Source organism: Myotis nattereri (assembly GCF_964212035.1).
Source record: "Myotis nattereri genome assembly, chromosome: 2".
NCBI lineage: Eukaryota > Metazoa > Chordata > Mammalia > Chiroptera > Vespertilionidae > Myotis > Myotis nattereri.
In genome coordinates, this window is record NC_138076.1 from 70498491 (window position 1) to 70525608 (window position 27118).

Consider the following 27118-nt stretch of genomic DNA (forward strand, 5'->3'; position numbering starts at 1 on the left):
AACACAGACACACACACACCATGTGTGTGATAGAAAAGTACCAATCTATATAATCTATATAATAAAGAGGCTAAGGAGGGAAGTCAGTGCTGGTTTGCCATGGCACCCAGCACTGACTGGGGCCACTGCTGCACCCGACCCAGCACCGATTGCCTAGGGGTCTGTGGATCAGGCCTGAAGAGAGGCCTGCAGAGAGAGAGGCGGGTCTGATCCGAAGCCTCTGTGGTAGCCCTTGATCAGAACTTGCCTCTCTTTCTCTCTCAGCCTGGCCAACAGGGCCTCCATTTCTCTCCAGGCCTCCAGGGGGGCCGCTGATCAGGCCTCAATGATAGGCCCAGAAAAACTGACTGGCATAGAAACTGACCAATCAGAACCAAATCTGGGTGCATGTAAGGAGCCAATGGCTGCCTAGGAGGTGGTGCTTTTGACACTGACTGGCATGGAAACTGACCAAACAGACCCAAATTGGCCGGCAGAGGAGGATAGTTGGAGGCAATATTAGGCCTGCAGGTAAGGGCAGTTGGGAGCGAGATCAGGCAGACAGAGGCAGTTCGGGGAGATCAGGCAGGCAGGCAAAGAGGTTAGGGGCGATAGGAAGACTGGTAGAGGGGTTAGCAGCCGTGGGCAAACTACGGCCCGCGGGCCGGATCCGGCCCCTTTGAAATGAATAAAACTATTGAAAAAAAAGACCATACCCTTTTATGTAATGATGTTTACTTTGAATTTATATTAGTTCACACAAACACTCCATCCATGCTTTTGTTCCGGCCCTCCGGTCCAGTTTAAGAACCCATTGTGGCCCTCGAGTCAAAAAGTTTGCCCACCCCTGGGTTAGGGCAATGAGGCAGGCAGGCAGGGGAGTGGTTAGGAGCCAGTGATCCCAGATTGTGAGAGGGTTGTCCAACCACTGGTTTAGGCCCAATTCCACAGTGACCAGTGGTTGGTCATCCCCCAAGGGGTCCCTGATTGGAATGGGTGCAGGCTGGGCTGAGGGATCCCCCCTGCCTCTGTGCACGAATTTTGTGCACCAGGTCTCTAGTATGATATAAGATATAAAATTAAGACATATCATGAAAATCAAATACATAGTGTTCCTAATCCAAAAATTAAATTTAGAATATTAAAGTGTAATTATACAAAGCATTTCATATTGAAATAGGTTAAAATGAACATACAAAAATCAGTTACATTTCTTCACAACAACAATCTATTGAAAATAAAATCAAGAAAGCAAATTTACAATAGTATCAGAAAAAATAAAATACTTAGAAATAAATTTAACCAATAATTAAATTTTATATACACTGAAAACTATAAAATATTGATGAAAGAAATAGAAAAATACACAAATAAATGAGATGATATAACCTGTTCATGGATTGAGATAATATTGTCAAAATGTTTATACTATACAAACACATCTGTAGATTCAGTGCAACCCTCATAAAAATTCCAATGGCATTTTTCATAGAAAGTAAAAACAATTTTAAAATTAATATGGAGTCACAAAATGCCCTGAATAGCCATAGCTATTTTTAGAAAAAAAGAACAAAACTGGAGACATCACACTTTCTGATTTCAAAGTATGCTACAAAGCTATAGTAATTAAAACAGTGTGGCACTGAAAAAAAACCAAACAAAACCCCTAGACCAATAGAACAAAGTAAAGAACCCAGAAATAAACTCATACATGAACAGCCAACTGCTTTGACAAGGGTTTCAAGAATACGCAATGGGAATATATATTCTTTTTAGTAAATTGTGACAGGAAAACTGGATAGCCACGTGTAAAAGAATGAAAGATTTAAATGTAAGACATGAAACCATAGAAGTCCTAGAAGAAAACTGGAGAACATTCCTTGACAGTGGCATTGGTAAAAATATTTTGGATATCACTTCAAAAGCACAGGCAATACAAGCAAAAATAAACAAGTGAGACTACATAAAAGTAAAAAAGCTTCTGCACAACACAGAAAAATTAAATGAAAAGTCTACCTATAGAATGTGAGAAAATATTTTTAAACAATATATCTGATAACTGATTGATATCCAAATTACATAAGAAACTTATATAACTCAATAGAAAAAAAACAAACATACAATTTGATTAAAAAATGGGCAAAGGATTGGAATGACTTTTTTTTCAAAGAAGATATACAAATGGCCAACAAACATATGAAAAAGTTCCCAACATCACTAATATCAGGAAAATGCATTCTAAAATCATTATGAAATATTATCTCACACCCAAATAGATGGATATTATTAAAACGATAACAGGGACCCTGCAGGTAACTCAGTTGCTTGAGTGTTGCCCTGTGCAGCACTAAATGTACCTGGTTAGAATCTTCATCAGGGCACTAGCCCAGGTTGTGGCCTTGATCACCATCAGGAGCGTTCAGACGGCAGCCAGTTCATGTTTCTCACATCCATGTTTCTCTCCCTCTCTCACTAAAATCAATAAAAGCGGGGGAAGGGGTGGGGGGAGTGGGAGGGGGAATTACTATAGTTTTCTAAATGAGATTTTATTCAAAAAATGTAATGTTCATGCCATTCTCATCTTAAAGATGAAGATATTTATTGTTATGAATAGAAAATCTTTCATTTTGTTTTCTGAAATATATCTACATGTAATTTTCTCAACTTTAGAAGGAATGGTTATGTAGTATTAAAGAAAATTTAAAGTCACTTAGGAGATGAAGGAAATGTTACTGAAAAACTAGATTCATTTCAAATTATTTTTTTAGTCTTACTTTTAATGTGTTTTTCCAAAATATGTTAAAGAAAAGATTATTTTAAGGAATTGTGAGAATTTAAGTTAAATGATTTGGATATTTTCTTCCTCCCTTCCTTCAATTCTTCCATTCTCTTTTCCATACCCCCTTCCTTTTCCTTTCTCTTTTTCCTTACCTTTCTTTTCCAAAAACAACACACACAATAACTTTTGAAATAGGATATCATCACAGGTGTGTGAGTCAATAACCAGCTAGAGATCTGCTGGATACCTGGCATTTATTGATTATCATTGTAAAGGGTCTATGCCACAATCCATTTTTAGCTACCAACCTGATGTCAAACACTACCAGAATTCTTGAATAATTACCATTCCACGTCAGATGCAGTAGAAGCTTGCTGTGGCATACCATTTCACGCCATGGTCGGAAAACTGTGGCTCGTGAGCCACATGCGGCTCTTTGGCCCCTTGAGTGTGGCTCTTCCTAAGCCTTAGGAGTACCCTAATTAAGTTAATAACAATGCACCTACCTATATAGTTTAAGTTTAAAAAATTTGGCTCTCCAAAGAAATTTCAATCGTTGTACTGTTGATATTTGGCTCTGTTGACTAATGAGTTTGCCAACCACTGGCAGAGCATGGGTAGGGACTTCTGGCCTGCAGGCTGTATAAGGCCGTATAAGGCCCCCAAAAATCATTTTGTCTGGCCCTGCCAAGGCATTAGGGGTGAGTTATTTAAATGTTTCACCAAATATAGCAGGCTGATTTTTAAGTTGATAATTGTGTATGGCCTGAGAATGATGTTATAAATGTCCAAATGGCCCATGGCAGAAAAATGATTCCCCACCTTTAGCCTGGAGGATACAAGTTTGAACACCATAATGACCTTCAGAGTTGAAAAGGATATATATGCAGAGGTAGAGTGTACTTCTTTTCTGACCCTAGAAGTATGAACTTGTACAAGTAATGTTCCACGGGGAGGGGGCGGGGTGGGGGGAGGAGGTGGGAAATAAAATACTTAAAACACACACACACAATCAAACGGGATGATTCATGTACTTAACATGACAATTTTGTCCCCTGTAATAGTGTGTGTGATTTTTTTGAAGGTCCTATATGAATTCATGTTACAATAGTTTTAAATGTCATGTAATAGAAATTATCATTTGAAAGAAGGTACTTTCCCCAAATACCTTCAGTGTTTATGTCAAATTTTAACTTGAAAAAGAATTTCAGGTTTTCTGCACAAAGTCCTCTAATTATTTTCACTTTTAAAAATAGCCAGTATAAATTTTCCTTTGTTAATACAGATGTTTTCATTCAAACCCCATAATATCTTAAAAATGAACAATGGAAACATTCTCAATCTTGAAAACCAAGGGCTTTGTGCTACTTTGGGTAATAGATAATATCAATGAATATTTATTATATTAATTTAGCACTTTTTACTTTTCAAAGGGTTTTGAAAATAGCATTGGCATATGTGTACCTGTTCTCTTTCTGTGCCCTAGATGAATTAGTTATGTGTGTAAATTTGCTTCTAAAATACATCCATATGTTGTTTTTTTCCCCTCTGTTCTACTTTTACGTGTGTATGTACATGATTAATAAGTAAAGAAAAAATGTGTCTAAAATTTTGCACATGCTATAGCATCATTGGGTGTTTAATGGTAGAAGATAGATATCATTTTTAGCTTTCATATTTACTTTTATAAAGACACCGAATTGAAAAGAAGGTAAGATGGAAAAATAAGAAAAAGAAATGGAAGAATTAATCTTACATACACAAATATGCTAGATAATTATCAATCTCATTTCCAAAGAAACACAATCATGATAGTAGATTTGATGAGGACAAATTAATCTTTTCTCTTTTTCTAAGTTTAATTATCACTACTAATGTAGTGATGCTATCAATAACAGAGCTTTCATCTTCTGCAGAGAGCCTTTTCTTCTGATTTTGCTCTTTGATTATGCTGCCCCTTTTGGTGTTACAAATCAATGTTAGACATAGCAGGTCAGACCTTAATGTTTTAGACTGAGAAATGTAAAAAAAAAAAACCTAAGAGTGTGGCTAGCATGTCCTGATTAATAATGTGCTTTTTCTGCTTCACATATTGGTGTTATATATTTTGGTGAATTAAAATGTAGCACAAACACTCCCTCTATTATATAATCACTCATGTATTTCTTCATAGCATCTAGGGTCTACAGTGTTCCTACTGACTATGTTATTAAGATAATGCTCTTAGTTAAGATATTTTGTTAACTCAAATTAATAGTTCATGTTAATTATTTGTTTGAAGTGAAAAGGTATGTATAGGTATTTTTGAAAATTAACAAATCTATAAAGGACATATTAAAAATAGTTCAGAAGTCTGACAATTAGACATTGTAACTATTTATTATTTTCTAAATCAACTTGATAGAGGTGTGTTTAACCCAATAATATGTACCCTCTTTAAATGTGCCATTTGATAAATTTTGACAAATGTGTATGTCCAGGTAATCACATTCACAATCCACATATACAACACTCTTATTTCACCACAAAGGTCCATTGTGTCTTTCTACAAATAATGCCCCTATTCAAAAGCAAACTCAGGCTACCTCTGATCTGCTTTCTGTCATTTTAGTTTAGTCTCTGTAGGTGGTCATGTTAATACAATCTTAGTTACCTAAAAAACACTGTTCTCTTCATAGGAAACAGGTAACACTATTATAAATATCATTACTACAATACTACAAGAGTTTACAAACACTTCTCTAAATACATAACAGAAGAGCTATCACATCCAATCCCTGAAATCACACTCTTAAAAATAACAAAGACAAAAACAGTGCTAGCAATGTGTGTGATAGCTCCAGTTGGCCCACATCCTTGTATGATAATCACATTTCACCAATGAGAGATTATGAGTATTTTTTGTGCTAATTGGTCATTTGTATATCTCCTTTTGAAGCCTACTAAAACAGTTTGTCCTTATTTTAAAATTGGGTTAGTAGCCTTATTTGTGAGTTGTATGAAATTTTTATATATACCTAACATAAATTGTCAAATATGTATTATGTACAAATGTATATATGTATAATATTTAGTCTGAGTATGTAGAATGAGAGGGCACAATACTTTATTTTTAATAAAGTTCCAACTTACCTTTTTTAATGTTAATTTTTAATATTTTTTATTAATTTCTATGTCCTCTATAAGAAGTGTTTATCTATCAAAACTTCATAAACGTTTTTCCTAAATGTTCTTCAGAAAGTTTATATTTTTATATTTTATGGTTGGCTATATCATCTTGACATAATACAGTTTATTGCATGAGAGAGGTCCTAGTTCATTATTTTTCTTTTGAATATCTAGTTATCTCAGCACCATTTGTTTCAAAGACTCTTCTTTCTACAGAGTTACATCAGTGCTTTGGTTTTAAAAAGATTCAACCAATGATTATATAAATAAGTGGAACAAGAAATCAATGTGTTTTTTTTTTCCTCTCTCTCAGTCCTTGCTCTTAAAATTAATAAAAAGTTGCCCTTAAAAACAAAATATTGACCATAAATAGTTATAGATTTATTTCTAGATTCTTTAATCTCTCTTTGTATCTGTGAACCAATCCTGTGTTCTCTGGAATAATTAGTTTTACAAGGTCTCTTGAAGTTAAGCAATTACTTCTGCCTATTTTTTGCTTCCTTTCAAAATATTTTGCTTATCTAAGTTTTTTTGCATTTCCTAATGAATCAGACTGTACATTCATACTTTAAAAAATATGGTGACTTCAATTTAATATGAATTAATTTTATAGATCAAAGGGTATAACAATATGGACAAAAAAGCTGAATTTTAAAAATTATGTGAGTTCTATGAATTGTTCAGTTTACATGTCTTTGTAGTATTTTTCTTTTCCAAAGTGATCTGTGATGATCTTCTTCTCTGGTTCTCTGCCCCATTAATCCAAGACTCCTCAGACTACCCAAATTCAATTGCTGTGTCCACATCTCAGTGAAAACTTATTATTCTGCTTGGGATCCCTATCTGTACTATCAGAAAACTGCATCCAGATAAAATGCATGGGTGGTTGGGTACTCGTACTTTTTTTCTTTCTATCATTGGTCATTGTCCTGCATTGCCTATTATCCAATATCTACAAATCATTTCATCTATGTCATCCATATAGTCTAGTTAATTATGAAGAATAGGAATATATGTTAATCAGACATACCATTATTGTTAGAAACAAGTCATATTATCATATTTTATTATTAATTTTTGTGTTCTTATTTATCAGTTTATCATTTATTTATAACACACACATTTTAAAGTATTAGCCTATTAAATACTTAAAACAATCCTATTGCATAGGTATTCTTAGTTCCACATTCCAGATGAGAAAATTAGGCATGATACAGCTAAATCACCTACCAAAGATCAAACACCAAGGAAATGATGGAGGCAGCATTTGAAACCAGGAAATTTGCTTTGAGAGGCAGGGTAACTCATAGGTTCCTTCTAATAATTATGTAAATTAATACACCTCAAAGCACTTAATACACACTATAGTATGCAATAAGTGTTTGGTATATATATTCTTGTAATTTGGTTGGCATCACAGTGAGTTACATAATTACTCCCACAAAAGATAACCACCAGGACCTGCACATATGATCCTACTTAAGTAAAATTTTTGCAGATATAATTAAGTTAAAGGTCTCCAGGTGAAATCATTCTGGATTTAGAGGGGTTCTAAATCCAATGACAAATGTCTTTATAAAATAAAATCAGAGGGATATTTCCAACATAGAGAAACACAGTGGAGACCATGTGAAAAGGGAGGCTAATTTGTAGTTATGAAGTAATAGGTGAATGAATGCCAATGATTTTTGGCAGCTACCAGAAGCTAGGAGAAAGGCATGAAATAGATGCTTCCTCAGTACCTCCAAAAGGAGCCAGGCTTTCTTAAAACTTGATTTCAGACTGCTGGCCTTGAAAACTGTGAAAGAATAAATAGCTGTTATTTTCAACCACTAGGTTTGTGATCATTTGTTATGGTAACCTTGGGAAATGAATATAGACATTATTCCTGTGCATAGCATTGCATCTGCCTTTTTTACCATTTGATTTAATATATTGATGGCTTCATAATATTTTAGCTGTTTTTCTATACCATACAATAATGAAACTATTAAGTTGATTAAAACTTGCAGTATTAAAACTAATATTCTTGCCAGCACTGGTTTGCCTCAGTGGATAGAGCATCAGCCTGTGGACTGAGGGGTCCCAGGTTCGATTCCGGTCAGGGGCATGTACCTTGGTTGCGGGCACATCCCCAGTGGGGGGGTGTGCAGGAGGCTGCTGATTGATGTTTCTCTCTCATCGATGTTTCTGACTCTCTATCCCTGTCCCTTCCTCTCTGTAAAAAGCAATAAAATATATTTAAAAAACAAAACAAAAACTAATATTCTAGTTAATCTCTCCATGCATAAACATTTTTACAGATTTCTATTTATTAGGAAGCATTTATAATTACTTACTTATGCCAAATGAATTCAGACAAAAAGACAAAATAAATTGCTGTGGGAAAATTTGAGGGTTACATATCAATTATAATTTGTCATTTTAGTAGTACCTTTATGCTAATTTTGTGTCATGGAGTAATAAAGTGCATATGAAAAGTTTGTAGATTTTAAAAATATTTTAAGTTCACATACAGGTAGAAATTTTAGATCCTTTATTTTATTTTTCTCTTTAAGCTTTTAAAAAGCTTCCAATATATTATTCCCTAATACATATTAGCCATCATAGAAGACAACAAACTGTAGACTCTTAACTACTCATAAAATTTCAGGATAATAAGAAGAGTTCATATTAACTAGATTTAAATTTTTATTAGTTGTAGGAGTAATGAGTTTAAAATATTTTGAAATGATTGGGAAATGTATAAATACATATTAACAGTCAAAATTAAGTTTGGGAATATTACTAACTTTTTCCATGTATGAGTCAAACAAAGGTCATGATTCTAAAGATAAAAAGGCATTTTCTATAAAATTGAGTGTCTTTATTTCATAATTATTGATTTGCAGAATGATTTATACTCCCTCATCCCTCCTCATTACTATTGACTTCTAAAAACATCAAATAAAACTTTTAAAAATACCTTTTGATATTCTTGAATGTCTTATGGAATTCATCTATTCAGACATTAGATATTCTGTTCAATGTGATAAAGTGTTAGGGGTGTTTGTGGAAAAGATGAGGAAGAAGTTCCTAGTCTAAGTAGGGAGGCTCAAAAAAGGGAAATCATCTATCTGATTGGGTGACCCACAACATATTTCTAAAAGTTTCATTGTTGCAGCTAGTAATTTAGATTCTTTCACTGACTTCTACCTTCTGATATTTTATAAAGTTTTTTCTTCAATGTCTTACACTTTCATTTCATTCATTTCAATGTATTCATATATCTTTTCTTTATATATGGCTTCAAAATTTTTGTTCTTAAACTCTACCATGTTATCTAGTTCTCAATACAGTATCTAACAACTAATAATTCTACCTGAATGTAATGCCAATCCCTCAAGTTAAATATATTTACACCTAATCGTATTATGTCATGATATCAGATAGATTTTGAATTCTTTTGAATTCTTACAGTTTTATTAATGGCTACATGCTGAATACCTTTGGTTTGGTGTGGCAACCTCCTGTCCTTCACTATGCTTCCCCATCTAAAATTCATAGTTCTTTCAACAAACTTCTCACCCTTCCCCTTTTTTCCTGTGTCTCATACAAATTCCTGAAGGCTCTTTTACATATGAAGGAATACTGCATTTACATCTTAATTAGCTCTCTTGTCTTTAGATTGTTCTCCCCTAACATAAGCCTTTCATTAGTATTTTTAACACCATTTCACAGCAGTACTTCACCTAAAAATCATCACGTATTAAAGTGGATATTGCACAAAAGTGTGTCATGGAAAAAAGTTTTTGTATTTATGGTAATTATATTCAGGCACATGGGTAAAATAATTAAGGTAAAACATGAATTACACACGTCTTTTTAAAACCCAACACAAATACATTTCCTTATAGACTATATAGACAGAGAATAATCTTGGAAAAGGTTAAAATATATATTTGTTAATGTTTTAAAAACATATTTAAGGAAGGTAAAATATCAAAATTATGTGAATTTGAACTATATATTAATATATATGTTTACATAAACAAGAACCAGGAAATATAAGTATTGGATGCTACATTCAAAATTTTAAATATTGTGGACCATGAAATTTATTATTAAGCAGTTGAGAAGTAACACAGTGGTTCTAGTTTAGAATAATAAGTTGTCTCACAACTTACAGAGAAAAGAAAAAAGCTTTTAAAATATCATGGTAGGATTAAGATACTTCTAAACTTAGTATATATAGTAAAAGTATAAAATACTTTAAAAAGATTATAAATAGTAAATGGTGATATTTGATGAAAAAACAAATTCAAATAATAGCCTGGGTTTTCTTTACTATCCTATATCCTATCTAATAAAGAGGGAATATGCTAATTGACCCTCATGCCATTGCAAAGATGGCAGCTCCCACAGCCAATAAGGAGGGAATATGCTAATTGACTGCCACACCCTCAAAGATGGTGGCACCCACAGACACAAGATGGCAATGCCAGTCCCCACACCCCCACCAGGGCGGCAGGCGCTGCAAGGCCGGACCCGCCTGCAGGCAGGCCTGGTCTTGCTATACACCTGCCTCCAGAGTCCCTCAGTCCCCTCAGCCTCCAGCCACCCAGGGCCGGCCCGAGGCTCAGGTAACCAGGGCCGGCCAAGGCTTGCATTGCTGGCAGTGGCAGCAGCAGAGGTGTGATGGGGCATCTCCTTCCCCTGATCACCAGGTCACTTCCCGCCCTTGAGGGCTCCTGGACTGTGAGAGGGGGCAGTCCAGGCTGATTGATGCCCCTCCAGTGCATGAATTTTCATGCACCGGGCCTCTAGTACTAATAATAAAAGCCCAGCAACTGAAATGGCAGAACAACCAGAGACCAGAGACCATGGCCCATCACTCTAGCTGGCAGCCGCCCAGTGAGTAGTTAGGGGCAATCAGTCAGGCAGAGGCGATTAGGGAGGATCAGGCAGTCAGAGTGGTAGGGGCAATCAGGCAGGCAGGCAGAGGCAGTTAGGGATGATCAGGCAGGCAGAGTGCTTAGGGGCAGTCAGGCTGGTAGGGTACTTATGGGCAATCAGGCAGGCAGAGGCAGTTAGGGGTAATCAGGCAGGCAGAGTGCTTAGGGGCAATCAGGCTGGTAGGGTACTTATGGGCAATCAGGCAGGCAGAGGCAGTTAGGGGTAATCAGGCAGGCAGAGTGCTTAAGGGTGATTAGGCAAGCAGGCGAGTGGTTAAGGGTGATCAGGCAGGCAGGTGAGCAGTTAGGAGCCAGCAGTCCCCGATTGAGAGAGGGATGTCCTGGATTTCGAGAGGGTGCAGGCCGGGCTGAGGGACAACCTCCTCCCATGCATGAATTTTGTGCACCGTACCTCTAGTTTTTGTCATACAAGTGATAGTAAAGTATGTAAAAGTTGGCTTTTGACTTTATCAAAAGAAAAAAAAAATTCACCCAAATCTTGAATACTGTTAAAGTGATTTACCAATCCATGATGAACACACAGAGTAAATAGAGTTTGTTGACCAGGCACTAGCAGAGCTAAACACTAAGCACAGAGAACTGCAGTGGAGAGTACTGGCTAATTTATTACGAATGGTGCCACTCAGGAGAAAGTCAGAAATCCCCTGGCATATAGGTTACAGATTATATAGGAAATTTACCCAGTTATAAGGCCCTTTGGTTTCAATTGTGATCATGAAAATTCTTTCCACTATACCTACTTGTCATCAACCCAATTACCCTGCCTGTCTTTAATTATGATGATAAAAATCTCTAGATGACTACATATGTGTGGCTTGTATCAATACAATGGATACCTTATATTAAACATATTTCTTCTATGTGTGATGTCTGTAACATATCCTCACCTCATTTCAAGTATCTGTAAAATAAGAAAGTTGTGCCTCATATACTTATGAATTTTTTCTAACTCCAAATTTCTGATTTAATAACATACATGTATATTACCATATAGAAACTAGGTATTGTGATAAAGTAAGTTGATTGGTGAAACAATATAAAGAACATGATAAATTTGTTAGAAGCATCCTATGGACTTCTCCTACATTAATCATTAAAGATAAATGGTCATCTATGAAAACACACACACACACACACACACACACACACAGAAAACATACAAACAATTAAAGGATCCAAATTTATATGTGCACACTTGTCTTTTCTAGTTGAATTGGACTTTTGCTTAAGTATAGCATATCCTAAAGCATAATTTTGCCTCTGAGATTTCGTTCACACTTATTGAGCAGTAACAATGATACAGTTTCTAATAAGGGATTTGGATGTGGTAGAAGTGTAGCAAAGCAGTTAGTTCTGCCAATTAGATAAATGTTGTGGAAAGTGAATCTCCTACCACCCTGTGGTAGTTTAGAATCATTGCATATTTGCAGGCTTCATTAAACTTCCCTGCTTAATCGATGCTTTCTTTATGAATATGCATATCAAGTGATTTTTGTGAAATATAAAGAAAGTACATAGCAGACCAAATACCCTACCCATTCTTTTCTGGGGAAAAAAATCTGCTATATACAGAGACAAATTTTTAGGTTTGGAACCAACAGTATAACACTTTCAAGTTTGTCATGGATAATTTAATCAGGAAGCCACAGATGCCTTAGATTTTATTTTATCCTGTTAGAGATCTCTCAAAGAGATCATCACACTAAACACAATTCATTTCTATGTTGATTTATTTAAGACAGAATAATCTCTTCTGAATCCCCCTGAATTCCACTTATGTTATTGTTTTATTTCTGAATCAAGATAAATTTTATTCTCTATTTTTCTAAAGAAAAATACGAAAAATATTAAGAGGAGAACTATTGATTGATTTAGAAGAGATTCTATAGGAGTTTTTATGTTTAATTTTTATTTTTTATATTTGCTCTAATGCTTATCCATGGCATAGTGACAATAAGCTATTACAGATGGTATTATGTTTATAAATTATTATTGAATATTTACCGTACACATAAAGGAAACAAAGCTACATGATCTCGCTTACATGTGGAATCTAAAAAACTTGACTATATAGAAGCAAACAAAATAGGATGGTGGCTACCTGGGGCTGTGAGGTGGGAGAAATGGGAATTCGTTGGTCAAAGGGTACAAAATAAACTTTTTGAACGTTTTCCCTTTCTAGTTTTCTATGTCTGGAGTGTAGAAACACAGCTGATTTTTTAAAGTTAATTTACATACATCAATATACCTTCTAAGCTCATCTGTTCTATATAATTACTGATATATTTCATGTCTTGTGCAAATATTTTTTCTGTGTTTTAATCTATACAAACTCATTTTTTTCTTTGCTTATTAAACAGGTCATGATTTTCAAAACAATATTTACTGAAAATGATGGTGGTGAGAAACCAGGTAACTTTCTAGATTTAAAGAAAAATATTTTCATCAAGCTTTTATTTATTATGATATTTTTCTATGTTTTTTTATGATGCTCTTCATCAGGTTAAGAAAGTTCCCCTAAGATGACAAGTTATTTTAAATAAATGCATATCAAGTATTATAAATGCTTTTTCTATGCCTAATGAAGTGGTCAAATGCCTCTTCTTTTATTAATTAACATGGTGAGATGCATTTATAGATTTTCTAACATTAATCTAGCTTTTATTTTTGGAATAAATATGTTAATTTTGGAGCATTATTTTTAAAGATAATTTGGATTTGGAATTTTGTTTGCTAATATTTTGTTTAAAATAATGCTTTTATATTTCTGCTATCATATAATACTTATTACTTTGGGACACAGTATACTATTCAAACTATCAATATAAGTATTTATTTAATTTAGAAAAATATACTTTGATTTTTAAATACTCATACCTTTTTGATTTGATTAAAATATATATCACTTTGTCACTTTTTCTCTAATTACTTTGAATGTTTTTTTTTTTTTCTGTGTTTTATTCTGCTTAAATATGTCAAGTCTATTCTTTTGGTTCCTAACTTTATTTTCATCAGGGCCTATTATCTAATTGTGTTGCTAATGATCTAGATTCTATTTTTGTTTGATTTTTCCCTTCATATCTATTCTAAGCTCTACAAGTTTATTTTTCATGACATTGGATTTTCTTATATTTTTCAATCGTATTATTTTATGTTTCTTCATTTTATGAAGTGCAATGGAAAATAATTCCATTATGTATATTAATTTCAGTTTTATTATTTTTTTGCAGTTGTTCACATATTTTAGCATCAATTCAATATAGTGTTCTTTCTACTTACTACTATAATTTTCGGGGGGACCAATTTAAATTTATCTGGGAATTGCAAGTTTTATTTGTCTGTTATATTTTGAAGATAATGACCTGATGGCTGAAAAACTAAAAGTTGTGGATTTAGGTAATTGGTTAAAAATACTTATTATTAATCTTCCTAAATATTTGCATATATTTCAGTTCTGGTCTAGCAACACGAATGGTTTATAGTCTAGTGGTGACTTAGCATTTATTTTCCTTCAAAAGATAAAGTCAACAGTGGTGGAGGAGATTTGACTCACTTTTCCTATCCTTTGTGCATTAATCTCTTTAAAAACACAATGTATCAATTACTAATTCTTGGCTCTTCTTTTCCTGATGATTGTTGTCTAACTGCATGTAGAATACACTGAAAAAAGTAAAAATAAAAAAGAAAGAAAGAAAAGAAGTATTGGTTTTATCTTTTAGAAAGTACAACAGTGTTTCCCAGTGTACACATGAGTTAGCCTACAAAATCTAATTTATATCCTAAGCATCACTATTTCTTTCTCCATTGATAAGATTCAGAGTAACAAGTATTTTCTAGTATATCTGAAAAAGGAATTTATTTTTTGCTCCTTTATTTTTGTATTTTTTAAAGTTTTTTAGAAGATTCATGTGGGACTTATTTAATCAGTATATTTTCTCCACTATTTTATTATGACTAGAAAAAATAAAATTAGGGACATGTTATGCTAATCTTACTTGGCTATAGTTGTTATGATCAGTTTCAATTAGAGATTAGTCAGTCAAGAAGATTTATTCACTCCACACTCTTTTATGAAGCACCACCCTAAGTGTACAGAAAGTGTTGCTGAGGATATTAAAATCTACAGAAAAAAACCAGGGACATTTTTATTGCTGTATGTTACTAGGACAGTTAATTGATCTCTAAAAGACTGACTTTCTTCATTTAAAATAAAAAGATAATAACTTACCGGGCTATGGTTAAGTGTTTATGCCCTGATAAGGCAAAAACAGAACAAAACAAAATAAAATAAAACATTGACATTACTGTATGAAAAGTGTATTGAGCTTTTTCTCAATGTATGTGAAAGAATATAACATAGGAGATACATGAAATGTAGCTGTTTTTATTTAGCAAAGTTTTAAAAGATTTGAAAAATAATCTAAATGAAATAGTGTACTAATTGTGCATATGGTACATAGGACTTGACTGTTTTGATTATAGCAATAGCTTATAGTTGTAGTGTGTTCCAGTTTTTATATACTTATTGACAGTATTATTGATTCAAGGCTAACGTTAGTTTAGGTTATAATCTAGAAAACTGGTAATTCATAAGAGTACAAAACTGATATAAATATCAGTAAATTACAATAAGATTAGATTAATCGTTTTCAATTATTTTTAGAAAAACATGTTTATTTTTCCTAAATAGCTATTATGAGGAATATTAAAACAAATAACTGAAATGCATGTCCTATTAAGAACAGGAGGGTGAACTGTTGTCCCACTAGACAACAATTTGTCCCAAAAAAAGCCACAATACCCAACATAGTGTTCACAGATATTAGAACACCTAAAAGGAAAGGCCAAGAGCTCTGTGGAATTTTCAATTATCATTCAATTTAATATAGAAGTTAACATGTAAATATCAGTTCCTAAATAAATCCCTATATCCTACATTGACTTCTGAGCAGTTTTTCTTAATATCAGTACCAGGAGAGCATCCCTCACCGTGAGGCTCTTGAGTACAATTAGATATCCAGCATTGAAGGGATGTGGGTTATAGCATAATTTTGCCAGATTGGCATACTTAGAAACTCAGGTTACCCAAGTGGTTGTTAAATAATAAACTGAAAGGATGATAAATTAAATTATTTGGATATGCCCTAAAGCATAGCATAAGACAATTTAAAACACTAAGAGGAATCCCTGGCCAGTGTGGCTCGGTTGGTTAGAGTATTGTCTCATATACCAAAAGGTTGTGGGTTCAATTCCAGGCATGAGAATACCTAGATTGTGGGCTCCTTCCATTTTTAGGGCACATGCAGGGGGCAACTGACTTATATTTCCCCCATTGATGTTTATCTATCTCTCCCACCCTCTCTCTAAAATAATTTTTTTTAAATTAAAACACTTAGGAAGATAAAAGCAACTAATGTTAATAGTTGCTTATATTCATAGATAACAACCCCTAAAAGTAAAGAAATAATTTATTTCAGAATGATTTTATCTTTCTATTGTGTAAGCATACAGATTTTCACAATCTCTTTTAAATTGGACTCCTCCCTTTACAATTGCACAATCATTTTTCTCAATAAAAATCATACTACTAATCAGGGATTGGAATAAGGAGTGATGTTCACTATTTATTATCTACTTTGAGAATAAACTGCTACTGTGCATTCAATACCTTTCTTAATCCTTACAATAGCACTGAAAAAATGGGATTTCATCCTATACAATTTCCCAAAGAAAGTTCAGAAAAATAAGGAAATTTGTCCATGGATACAGAGCTAGCCACTGGAAGGACACAGGATTCTGCTTTAAAGCTACTTCTGTCATTTACAAATTACTGATGACTCTTCCTAATTATATGTTACTGTGAGTATAGTTTACATATGAGTATATATATATATGTGTGTGTATATGTATATGTATACGTATACATACATGTCCAGAGTATGAATTTATACACAATAAGCTTAAACAATTTTCCTCAGTTATTTCCTGCATAAAATGAATAATCCTCTACTGCATAACTGTCCTTAAGTTATTGATGACATATTATTACAATTTATAATTTTATATGTTTGTGATATAATTACAGAATTGTGTAAAATTCATTTTAATGAGACTTATTTAGGAAATTTCTGACTATTATTATTATTACTAGAGGCCCGGTGCACAAAAATTTGTGCACTCGGCGGGGGGGGGAGGGGGGGTCCTTCAGCCTGGCCTGTGCCCTCTTGCAATCTGGGACCCTCTGGGGATGACCACCTTCTGGCTTAGGCCTGCTTTCCGGGGGATTCAGCCTAAGATGGCAATCAGACATCCCTCATCCCTCTGGCAGCCCGGCAGCCCTCGGGGGATGTCCACTTGCCAGCGGGGAGCAGGCCTAAACTGCAGTCGGATATCCTTAGCGCTGCTGAGGAGGCAGGAGAGGCTCCCACCACCACCGCTGTACTGGCAGCCATCAGCTTGGCTTGTGGCTGAGCAGAGCTCCTCCCACGTGAGAGCTCACTGACCACCAGAGGGCAGTTCCTGCATTGAGCGTCTGCCTCCTGGTGGTCAGTGTGTGTCATAGTGACCAGTGATTCCCAGTCCTTCTGCTGTTAGGGTCAGTTTGCATATTACCCTTTTACTATATAGGATAGAGGCCTGGTGCATGGGTGGGGGCCAGCTGGTTTGCCCTGAAGGGTGTCCCAGATCAGGGTGGGGGTCCCGCTTGGGTGCCTGGCCAGCCTGGATGAGGGGCTGATGGCTGATTGCAGCTGGTCACACCCCCTTGAGGGTGGGGGTCCCCATTGGGGTGCCTGGCCAGTCTGGGTGAGGGCTGAGGGCCGTTTTCAGGCTGGCGGGTGACTGAAGCTCCCAACCTCTCCTTTTTTTTTTATTCTAGGATTCATTTACCTTCTATGGCTGTCACTGGAACTGAGAGCTGACTTTAGCTCTGAGGCTTGGCTCCAGCTCTGAGACCTCGGCTGCTGAAAGCAGGTATCTGGGTTTGTTTGCTTTCTATAATTGAAACACTGTAGCAGCTCCAGCTCTGAGGCCCGGCTGGCTGAAATCAGGTTTCTGGGGTTTGTTTAGCTTCTATAATTGCAACATTGTTTCTTAGAGTGCAGCTCAGAGGCCGGCAGCGGCAGGCGGGGAACCTTGGCTTCCTCCATCACTGGAGCAAGCAAGCCTCCTGTTCGCTTCAGCTGCGTGGCTGCCGGCCATCATCTTGGTTGGCAGTTAATTTGCATATTGCCCTGATTAGCCAATGGGAAATGTGTCAGAGGTACGGTTAATTACCATGTTTGTCTATTATTAGATAAGATGTTTTTTCTAGTCAATTGATGAATTATCTTTTCCTAAGAGATGAAAAAAGCATGCTCATCACACTAAAACACAAAATCAAAAGGCAAGGAAAGAAGTATAAATAAAAATCATCTATAAAAGCTAAGATGATTAAAGTGCATCTTTCACTATGTTTTTACATGTTAGAGTCTCTGAAATAATTTTTTTCTATGTGATCTTCTGACACAATGAACTATTTCTTACTTAATGCTTGAAATGCTGACCCTTCCATTCCATGATGGCTTATTTGTGATTTTTCTTGTATTTTATACCAAATTTAACTAGTGACTGGAGGAGGAAAAAAAGAACAAGCTTCTGAGTTCATATATTTCCTAGTCAACAAAGCATATATGCCTACGCTCTAATAATGCCATGCAAATATAAGTATGTATTAAGGAAAAAGTTGTGACTATCATAGACAAACCCAAATTCCTTAAATTTTCCCTTAAGTCAAATAATTGGCCAAGATGTTAATGAGAGAAGTAAAATCTAATAGAATTAATATTTACAGATTTTGGCAGTCAGATTTTGTAAACCTTCATAGAATTTTTCCTTTGCCACTGTGATTTTGCTCAATTACCTAAGACCTTACGCATCTATTTTAGAATCCTGAGCAATAAACAAAACTAACTGAATAATTACAAGTATATAATATTATATTCAATGTAAAACCATGAAAAAAATAAAAGAAATCAAAGTCTAAGTACTTAGTTGCTTATAGCATAATAAAATTTTTGGATATGAGATGCAATTATATATAACAACAATATTAGAAAACTTTGTATAAATTCTTAGGTTTAAATCCTTATTCTTTGAATAGAATGGACTCTATATAGTCATTATTTTGTTATATCTGCAATTTTAATGTATATTTACTTGATAAAGTGTTAACCTCTTTATCAGTTTCTTTTATTGAGGAATTAAATTCTCACAACCACTACATAATGACTATGTAGCACATTGATCTCAAATTATACTTCAAATACATTAAAAATTCTTTACTTTAATGGAATCTTAAAAAAAAGAGAGATTTGGCAGGAGATTTTTTAGAATAACAATACCCAAAGAATATTTGTGTATATTTCTGGAAAGATATATATTTGTACAGTTTTTTTTATTTATTGTTTTGTAATTGATATACAATATGCAGATTGGGGGATCTTTTTTACCCCCTTATTAAGAACCAATTAGATAAAATATGTAGTTGAATATTTTAAGCAGCTATGTTTATGGCCAGATACTCCAATTCAAAAATATATATTACCTGGAAGTAATTAGGTTATTGTCATGCATGGTTTAAAGTAGAGAGTGCACTAATTTGACATTGCTAGTCTAAAAATTGTTTTTATATGAATAGTAGGCATTTAATAAATATTTACTTAAAGCAAAATACTATTTAGACAAATTATTATTTAAGTATAAAAGAAAATTTATTTCCCAAACTCAAGGCCTGATGAAAGCATCCCCTAAGGATATCGAGTTCCATTTGCTTGACTTATGTGATTACCAATTTCTCATTAAATTTGGTTTCTACATCAGAACTAACCACTATGAGGAAATGACTTGTGCAGGCAACCAGCATATTGTAAATACATAAAATAGCATTTCGTTTTATAAAGCACTATCATGAGAGTAATTCCTGTGAATTTCTTACTTGAAATCCAATAACTCCTCTTTACTTTTCTGCATTCTCCAATATATTTTGATACACTGAGAACCAGGGTAAAGCTTACAATTTTAACCCTTCCAAAGTCATGCCTAGCACAATTATTGTGTCATTATAGGCATTAAATGGATGAAAAACAAAACAAAACTAACAAACCTGGAGACCATATCCTGCACACGTGATATAAAATCTCTCACTCTGAAATCACAAAGTCACCTCTCTCTAAAGCAATGATCTCTTACCACTTTCATTTAACCCCCAATACTACCATGTGTTAAATCCTTTTCGTATCATGAATAAATTCATTTTTGGAAATGTGAAATGTCTGTTTTCATTTATTCATCAACCAATATTTATTAAGCTATTGAATGTATACTATGTGGCAGAAATCATTCTCATGTTTTGTATGAATAGGTACAGTGTTGATATTTTTTCATAATTTAGATTTAGACATAACTATATGCAATTAGAATATAAAATATACTTGTAAAATATAATTTTAAAATATTTCAACAACAAGTTATCTTTTAAACCAAATTATTGTCTTAAAAATCATATCTAAAAAATGTATTGAGAAATTTTTCTGAAGGACACTCTTTAATTGCTTGCATTGATCACAGATGTACAAAAATTTCCATGATAATTTATATTAGTGCCCTTTCTCCAATAACTTATGCATTAAAATAGTATCCATTCTATTCATTTTTCTAATTGATAAAGGCACAGAGAAATAATTTACTAACCTTTACTTTAAAAAAACACTTTTAACCTATTATTTTCTTAGAAGAAAAAATACCAGATGCACCTCTCAACCAACTTATATGTAAAATCTTAATGTAATCCTTATTCCCAATATACATGAAGAATATTTATGGACAACTGTCCTTAAAATTAGGATTAAAAAAGTTAGGAATAGAAGTCACAGAGCATCTTTTCAGAGACATAGTTTGTGAAAAGTTGACTCTTAATGAGATATTCTTGACAATATTTGGTTAAGAAGTCTCTGTCTTGAGGAATGCATCAGTGATTCCCTGATTTCTAGAGAAGCTCCCAGATATCATGATGCTTGAAGAATTTAGTTTTTATCTCTATGCAAATAATAAAACTATTCATAGGAGAACTCTTCTAGAGGAAGTTACTTCTATATTCTGTGTAGTTCTTATAAAAAACATACTCATTTTGAAAAGCTATGTAAGAGGATAAAATATCTTACTATTATCTCAAAGTATGTTCTTTGCTAACTTAAGGATAGAAGTCATCAGGACACTATGGGATAGTGCAAAATTAATGTCTTTTTATCCACCCTCTCCAAAAACTATGATTGCATGTGTGGAAATCAATTCAATATTTCAGTTCCCTGAGCTAATGTTCTGGCATCCCTGTGCTTTGTAATTCTAACCTTTCATTTTCTTCCCAAGAAACATTGCATTCATGATTTTTTACTGTGATCTCTGTTTATTATGAAAATCAACATTTCTTTTTCAATTTTATCTTCTCAAATGCATTTGCTTCCCAACTATCCAGGGCTATTCAGCAGATAACACATTAGCAATGAATCTCACTACCTGCCTTTTATCTACTCTGATGTCAGGAACCCTTTTTCTTATATCTTTAGGTGAAGACTTATCAGATTCTAATTAAGGAGATAGTTCTTCTTTATAAAGTTCTACCTTGAAAAAACAAAAGGAAAACATATTCAACCTAACTCTAAGGATGATTTATTTTCCTGATGCCTGGCTCCTAGAATGAATGATGTATCAGCAACTAAACTCAGCCATTGCTCTTATAATTTGTCTTCCAGGAGAGATAACAATCACAAAACATATTTTTATAAAGATATGAAAAGCCTATTGAAATTGGATGAAGGATAACAACTGAGAGAATGTAATTATAACTACTGAAATTTAGCCAGAGTTTTTACAGTTCTTTCTAAGACAACAGGTCAGTAAAAGCTAATTCTCTACATCATTTGGAAACAAAACTACCGATAAATTAAATTACAATTTACATTTTATGTAAAATGAATTTGCATGTAAAAACATCCTCATTAAATAATTGAATTTGCGCAGTTGTCTGATGGCTCAATTGGTTGGAGCATCATTCCATACACCAAAAGGTTTTGGTAGAATTCCCGGTCAAGGTGGGGTGCGTACCTATCAATGTATCTCTCTCACATTGCTGTTTATCTCTTCTCTCTCCCTCTCTCTCCCTCTCTCTCTCATCCTCTTTCTCTCTCTCTCTTTCTCTCTCTCTCTCTCTCTCTCTCTCTCTCTCTCTCTCAAATCAATAAACATATCCTCAGGTGAGGATACAAATATTAATGAAATTTAAAAATAATGGAATTTTCTTTTAAGCCCTCATTAGCAATGCTGTTAGAAATAGGTGGTACTGATTTACAGAAAATAACGTAATCTCAGATTTTCGTAAAATTTTACCAATTAACTATAAAACATAGTTTATTTTAAATAAATTCTATAGTTAAACCTATCATTTATTTATTTATTTTAGGAGTGCATTATATTTTATTTTATTATCATTTGATCGATTGGGGTGACAATGGTTAATATGGCCCTACAGGTTTCAGGTGTGGATTTCTATGTTAGAAACCCTAATACTGCCCACCATTCAGAATAAAATCTTCTCCTGTCACCATTTATTAGAAACCTGTCATTTAGATAATCAATTATACTCAATATTACCTAAAAGAATCTTCTTAACCATCTTTCCAAAAAGTTTTATGTGAGAACTGAGGAACATGCCTGCAATTAGAGAGATGCCATTAAAATATTAATTTTCTAATCGTTAATAACTTTTAAAATTAATCAGTACATATAGAAGTAATTATAATTTTAAATGTTCTTAATTCAAATATTTAATGAAAATGAGGAGAATATTTTCCTTTGTATATTAATAATAAGATTAAATTCTGTCTAAATCTATGGTGCTGGTGTTAATAATTATAATTACTTAAAAAGTCTGACAATGAAATTATTTTCTTTTTGTTCTATTGCTTCCTCTTTAAAGTTTATACATCATTCACCTGGATTTGGTCCTAAAGGCTTATGAAACCATACCTTCCTTTTGCAGAATGTGTTAATGGATTTGTGTCCCACTTATGTCTGCGTGAGTTCAGTCATTTATCATCAAACCAGACTGCCATGCAGGAATAACCTTTCTAGTTCCTGTTTTGAGTAACTGGAACAATAACTTTCATTTTTATAGCGTTTTAAAGATCACAAGATTATGATTTCACATACATTATGTTTTTATTGTCACAAGAGCTCTGGAAATTCTTATTGCTAAATCTATTTTACAGGTAAAGAAATAAAAGCCAAATTGTTATTTAATGCCATAAATCTCATAAGTTTTAATTTTTTTTTTAAATTTATGAGTCAAGCCCAGGCTGGTATGGCTCAGTTGTTTGGTTAGGTGTCATCTTATGCATCAAAAGACACTTATTCGATTCTAGGGGTTGCTGGCTCAAACCCCATTAGGGGGTGCGTAGAAGGCAGCCCATGTATGTTTCTCACCTCTCTCTCTCTTTCTCTCTCTCTCTCTCTCTCTCTCTCTCTCTCTCTCTCTCTCTCCCCACCCTCTTCTTCCTCTTTCTCTAAAATCAATAAAAATATATATATTTTAAATCTATGAATCAAACATGGCCATCTGATTTTTAATCTACTAATTTTGAATCTACTAATGTTTATTTTTCAAATACTCTAGAAGTAAAAAAGTGTTGACTTCACTTTCTTTCTCTGCATTTTTTTCTAAAAGTGAAATATATTTAAAAAATAGAGGCCTGGTGCATGAAATGCGTGCACGGGTCAGGTTCCTAAGCCTGGCCAGAAATCAGGGCCGATTGGGGCTTTCCAGCTGCTGGCTGGAGCCTTCCTTCATTCCATGCTGACTCCTGGTGGTCAGCGTGTATCATAGCGTGCTGTCAAACTCCCGGTTGGTCAAACTCCCGAGTGAACAATTTGCATATTAGCCTTTTTATTATATAGGATGATCCCATCATTGCTATGCCTGCTTTGATCAGCAACCTACAATAACAAAGGCAAACCATCATAACTTACTGGCTGAGAGCAAGCACTGGAAGAATCCTTTCAAATTCCTGAATGAAATCTTGAGAGTAATTTGAATCTTGAGCTGATCTCACATCCAGGAACCAACTGGATTATGTGGGACACAGGAGGAAGTTCAGCAGGATTGAAGTCTGTGAATGGAAGCTGTTGCTGTTATGGTAATGATGATGATGATGATGTTTCTTCCTAAAACTGCAGCATTTATAAAAATTGGTTTGCCGAAACCGGTTTGGCTCAGTGGATGGAGCGTCGGCCTGCGGACTGAAAGGTCCCAGGTTCGATTCCGGTCAAGGGCATGTACCTTGGTTGCGGGCACATCCCCAGTGGGGAGTGTTCAGGAGGCAGCTGGTCGATGTTTCTCTCTCATCGATGTTTCTGACTCTCTTTCTCTCTCCTTTCCTCTCTGTAAAAACTCAATAAAATATATTTTTTAAAAAAATTGGTTAAAATATATTTTTGTCTTCTATTTTACATATGATACTATTGTTTATGATATTGCATTGTACATGTGATGTTTCTTTTCAAACAGTAATTGCCAAAAAATAAAAATAATAATTTATTTATTCTTTTTTTAATCCTCACCAAAGGATCTTTTATTCTATTGAGTTTTAGAGAGAGTGGAAAGGAAAGAGGGAGAGAGGGAGCGGGGGAGAGAGAGAGGAGAGAGAAAGAGAGAGAGAGAGAAAATAAATGTGAGAGAGACACATCAATTGGTTGCCTCCTGCCTGTGTGGATGGGGATGGTTCCTGCAACCAAAGTACCTGCCCTTGACTGGGAATTGAACTCGCAACCCTTTAGTGTGCAGGCCAATGCTCTAAACCACTGGGCAACAGCGCCCAGGGCTCTGTTCATTCTTTGTACTTATTGTCTATTCTGTGTCAGTTACTTTCATGAGCACCTAAAACAGTGCAAGAGCAAAGAAAAGTACCATCTCTCTTGGAGTATTTCTTTTAGTGAGAAAAAAAAATGACATAAGCAAATAAATATGGGAAAACTCTGAATTCTTTGCTTTAGTAATCTGAAGTTTTTCTCCCAACTGTCATGTAAAATTTCTTGAAAATGTGATTCAGTAACATCCTCATCCTCCCCCCATCGAACAAGCTTACAACTAAACCTTTTCTCCATTACGTCCAAGAGACTGAGTGATCACAAGTAATGTTTCATAATTTTTTTTTTTTGAATATCAGGATCAATGTTTTAGTGACATCTAATATAGAATACAGCACATACTGCTATATCGCTAGGATTTCTAAATGGAGTCATTTTACTAATTAATCTTTATTCCTTTTATGTATTGGTTATTTGGTATACATTTTATATTTTATTGATTCTTAGGCTTATTGGTGTAGAATGGCTGATTAGGCTATTTCCATGCAGTAAGAAAGAAAAATGCTCTCAGTTAAATTAGTGCCCAATCCACAAAATAGTCACATGACTTTTTGGTTGCTTAAAAATTTCGTCTACTCTGTGGAATTTAGCAATTTCCTGTGCCTTCAGCTTATTGCTTTATAGGTTACTCTGTTTGTAACCACCCTATATAATAAAGAGCTAATATGCTAATTAGACCAAACAGCCGAACGACCTTCCAGTTGTCATTCCGGATGACCTTCTGGACGAAGCCGGGGCTGCAAGGGCTGGCCAATGCTGTGAAGGGTTGTGAGGGCCAGCCGAGGCTGCGAGGGGCTCTGAAGGCTGGCCAAGGCAGCCCGGGCTGTGAGGGCCGAGCCCCTAGCACAAAATTTTGTGCATCAGGCCTCTAGTCTCAAGAATAAAATGCCATTATTTTATATGTGCTGCAGTTTCCTTAATTTAGGTTCTGTAAAGAAGATGGTTATTGCTTTACAAGAAAATATGGAATTACAATAATTTCTCCAATAATTAAAATTTACTTTTTTGCTCCACTGATTTTCTACAAACCCAGCAACAGTTTTATTGCTTGTAGTTTTGTAATGGTTAGAAGACATTGTAATTAGTGATTAAAACCACAGCATACATTACCAAGAGTAATCAATTGTGATGATGAAAATATAAATAAGTCTGACGGAGGTTGCGTGTGCATAGCTAAATCATGCAGATTTTTGCATAACTACAATTTTAAAAAAACGTTGGCGTCAGACTTCCTGTTGTTAAATACTATGTTAAAATGTAAAATAAATCAATACATCATAGAGCTGATACAATGTAATTGTATGAGTGTGAAATTTTGTATGTATACACTTATATAATAATGCTGGTTATTAAAATATTGAGGTAATCCCCACCCAGGTGATCTTTACTAAGCATCTCATGTGATCCCATCATATTGTCCACCTGGCCAGTTACGTAGTTTTATGGGCAAAAGCTTCAACAGACCCCATTTCACAGTTATGACCGGCATTTATTTGGATTAGTAAAAGCCTTCTTTATCAGTTGGCAAATATGTTAAGTTATCACATGTGTAGAGTAGCTATTAATTGATACTTTAACCATTAAATTGCAGGTGATCCTTGAAAAACATAGGTTGGAACTGTACACCATCCCTTTAAGTAGGTTTTAAGAAATAAGTACAGCCGAAACCGGTTTGGCTCAGTGGATAGAGTGTCAGCCTGCGGACTGAGGGGTCCCAGGTTCGATTCCGGTCAAGGGCATGTACTTGGGTTGCGGGCATATCCCCAGTAGGAGATGTGCAGGAGGCAGCTGATCGATGTTTCTCTCTCATCGATGTTTCTAACTCTCTATCTCTCTCCCTTCCTCTCTGTAAAAAATCAATAAAATATATTTAAAAAAGAGAAATAAATACATATAATACTGTATATGTATTTTCTCTGCCTTTTGGTTTTCTTAGTAATAGTTTCTTTTCTTCAGTTACTTTGTCATAAGAATAATATTTATATATGATGTGTATATATGTATATAGGTTATATCATAAAAATGTGTTAATCGGCTATTTGTTATCTGTAAGACTTCTGGTCAACAGTAGGCTATTAGTAGTTAAGATTTCAGGGAGCCCAAAGTTATACACAGATATTTGACTGTGCAAGGATTAGAATCCATAATTCCCATAATGTTCAAGGGTCAACTGTGATAGAAAATATATAAGCTCTGTCATCCATATACAGGCTTAGCATAAATAATTTCAAAATCTTATTCATCTTTTATTGCCCTGTATTACTAATTAATACGTGTATAT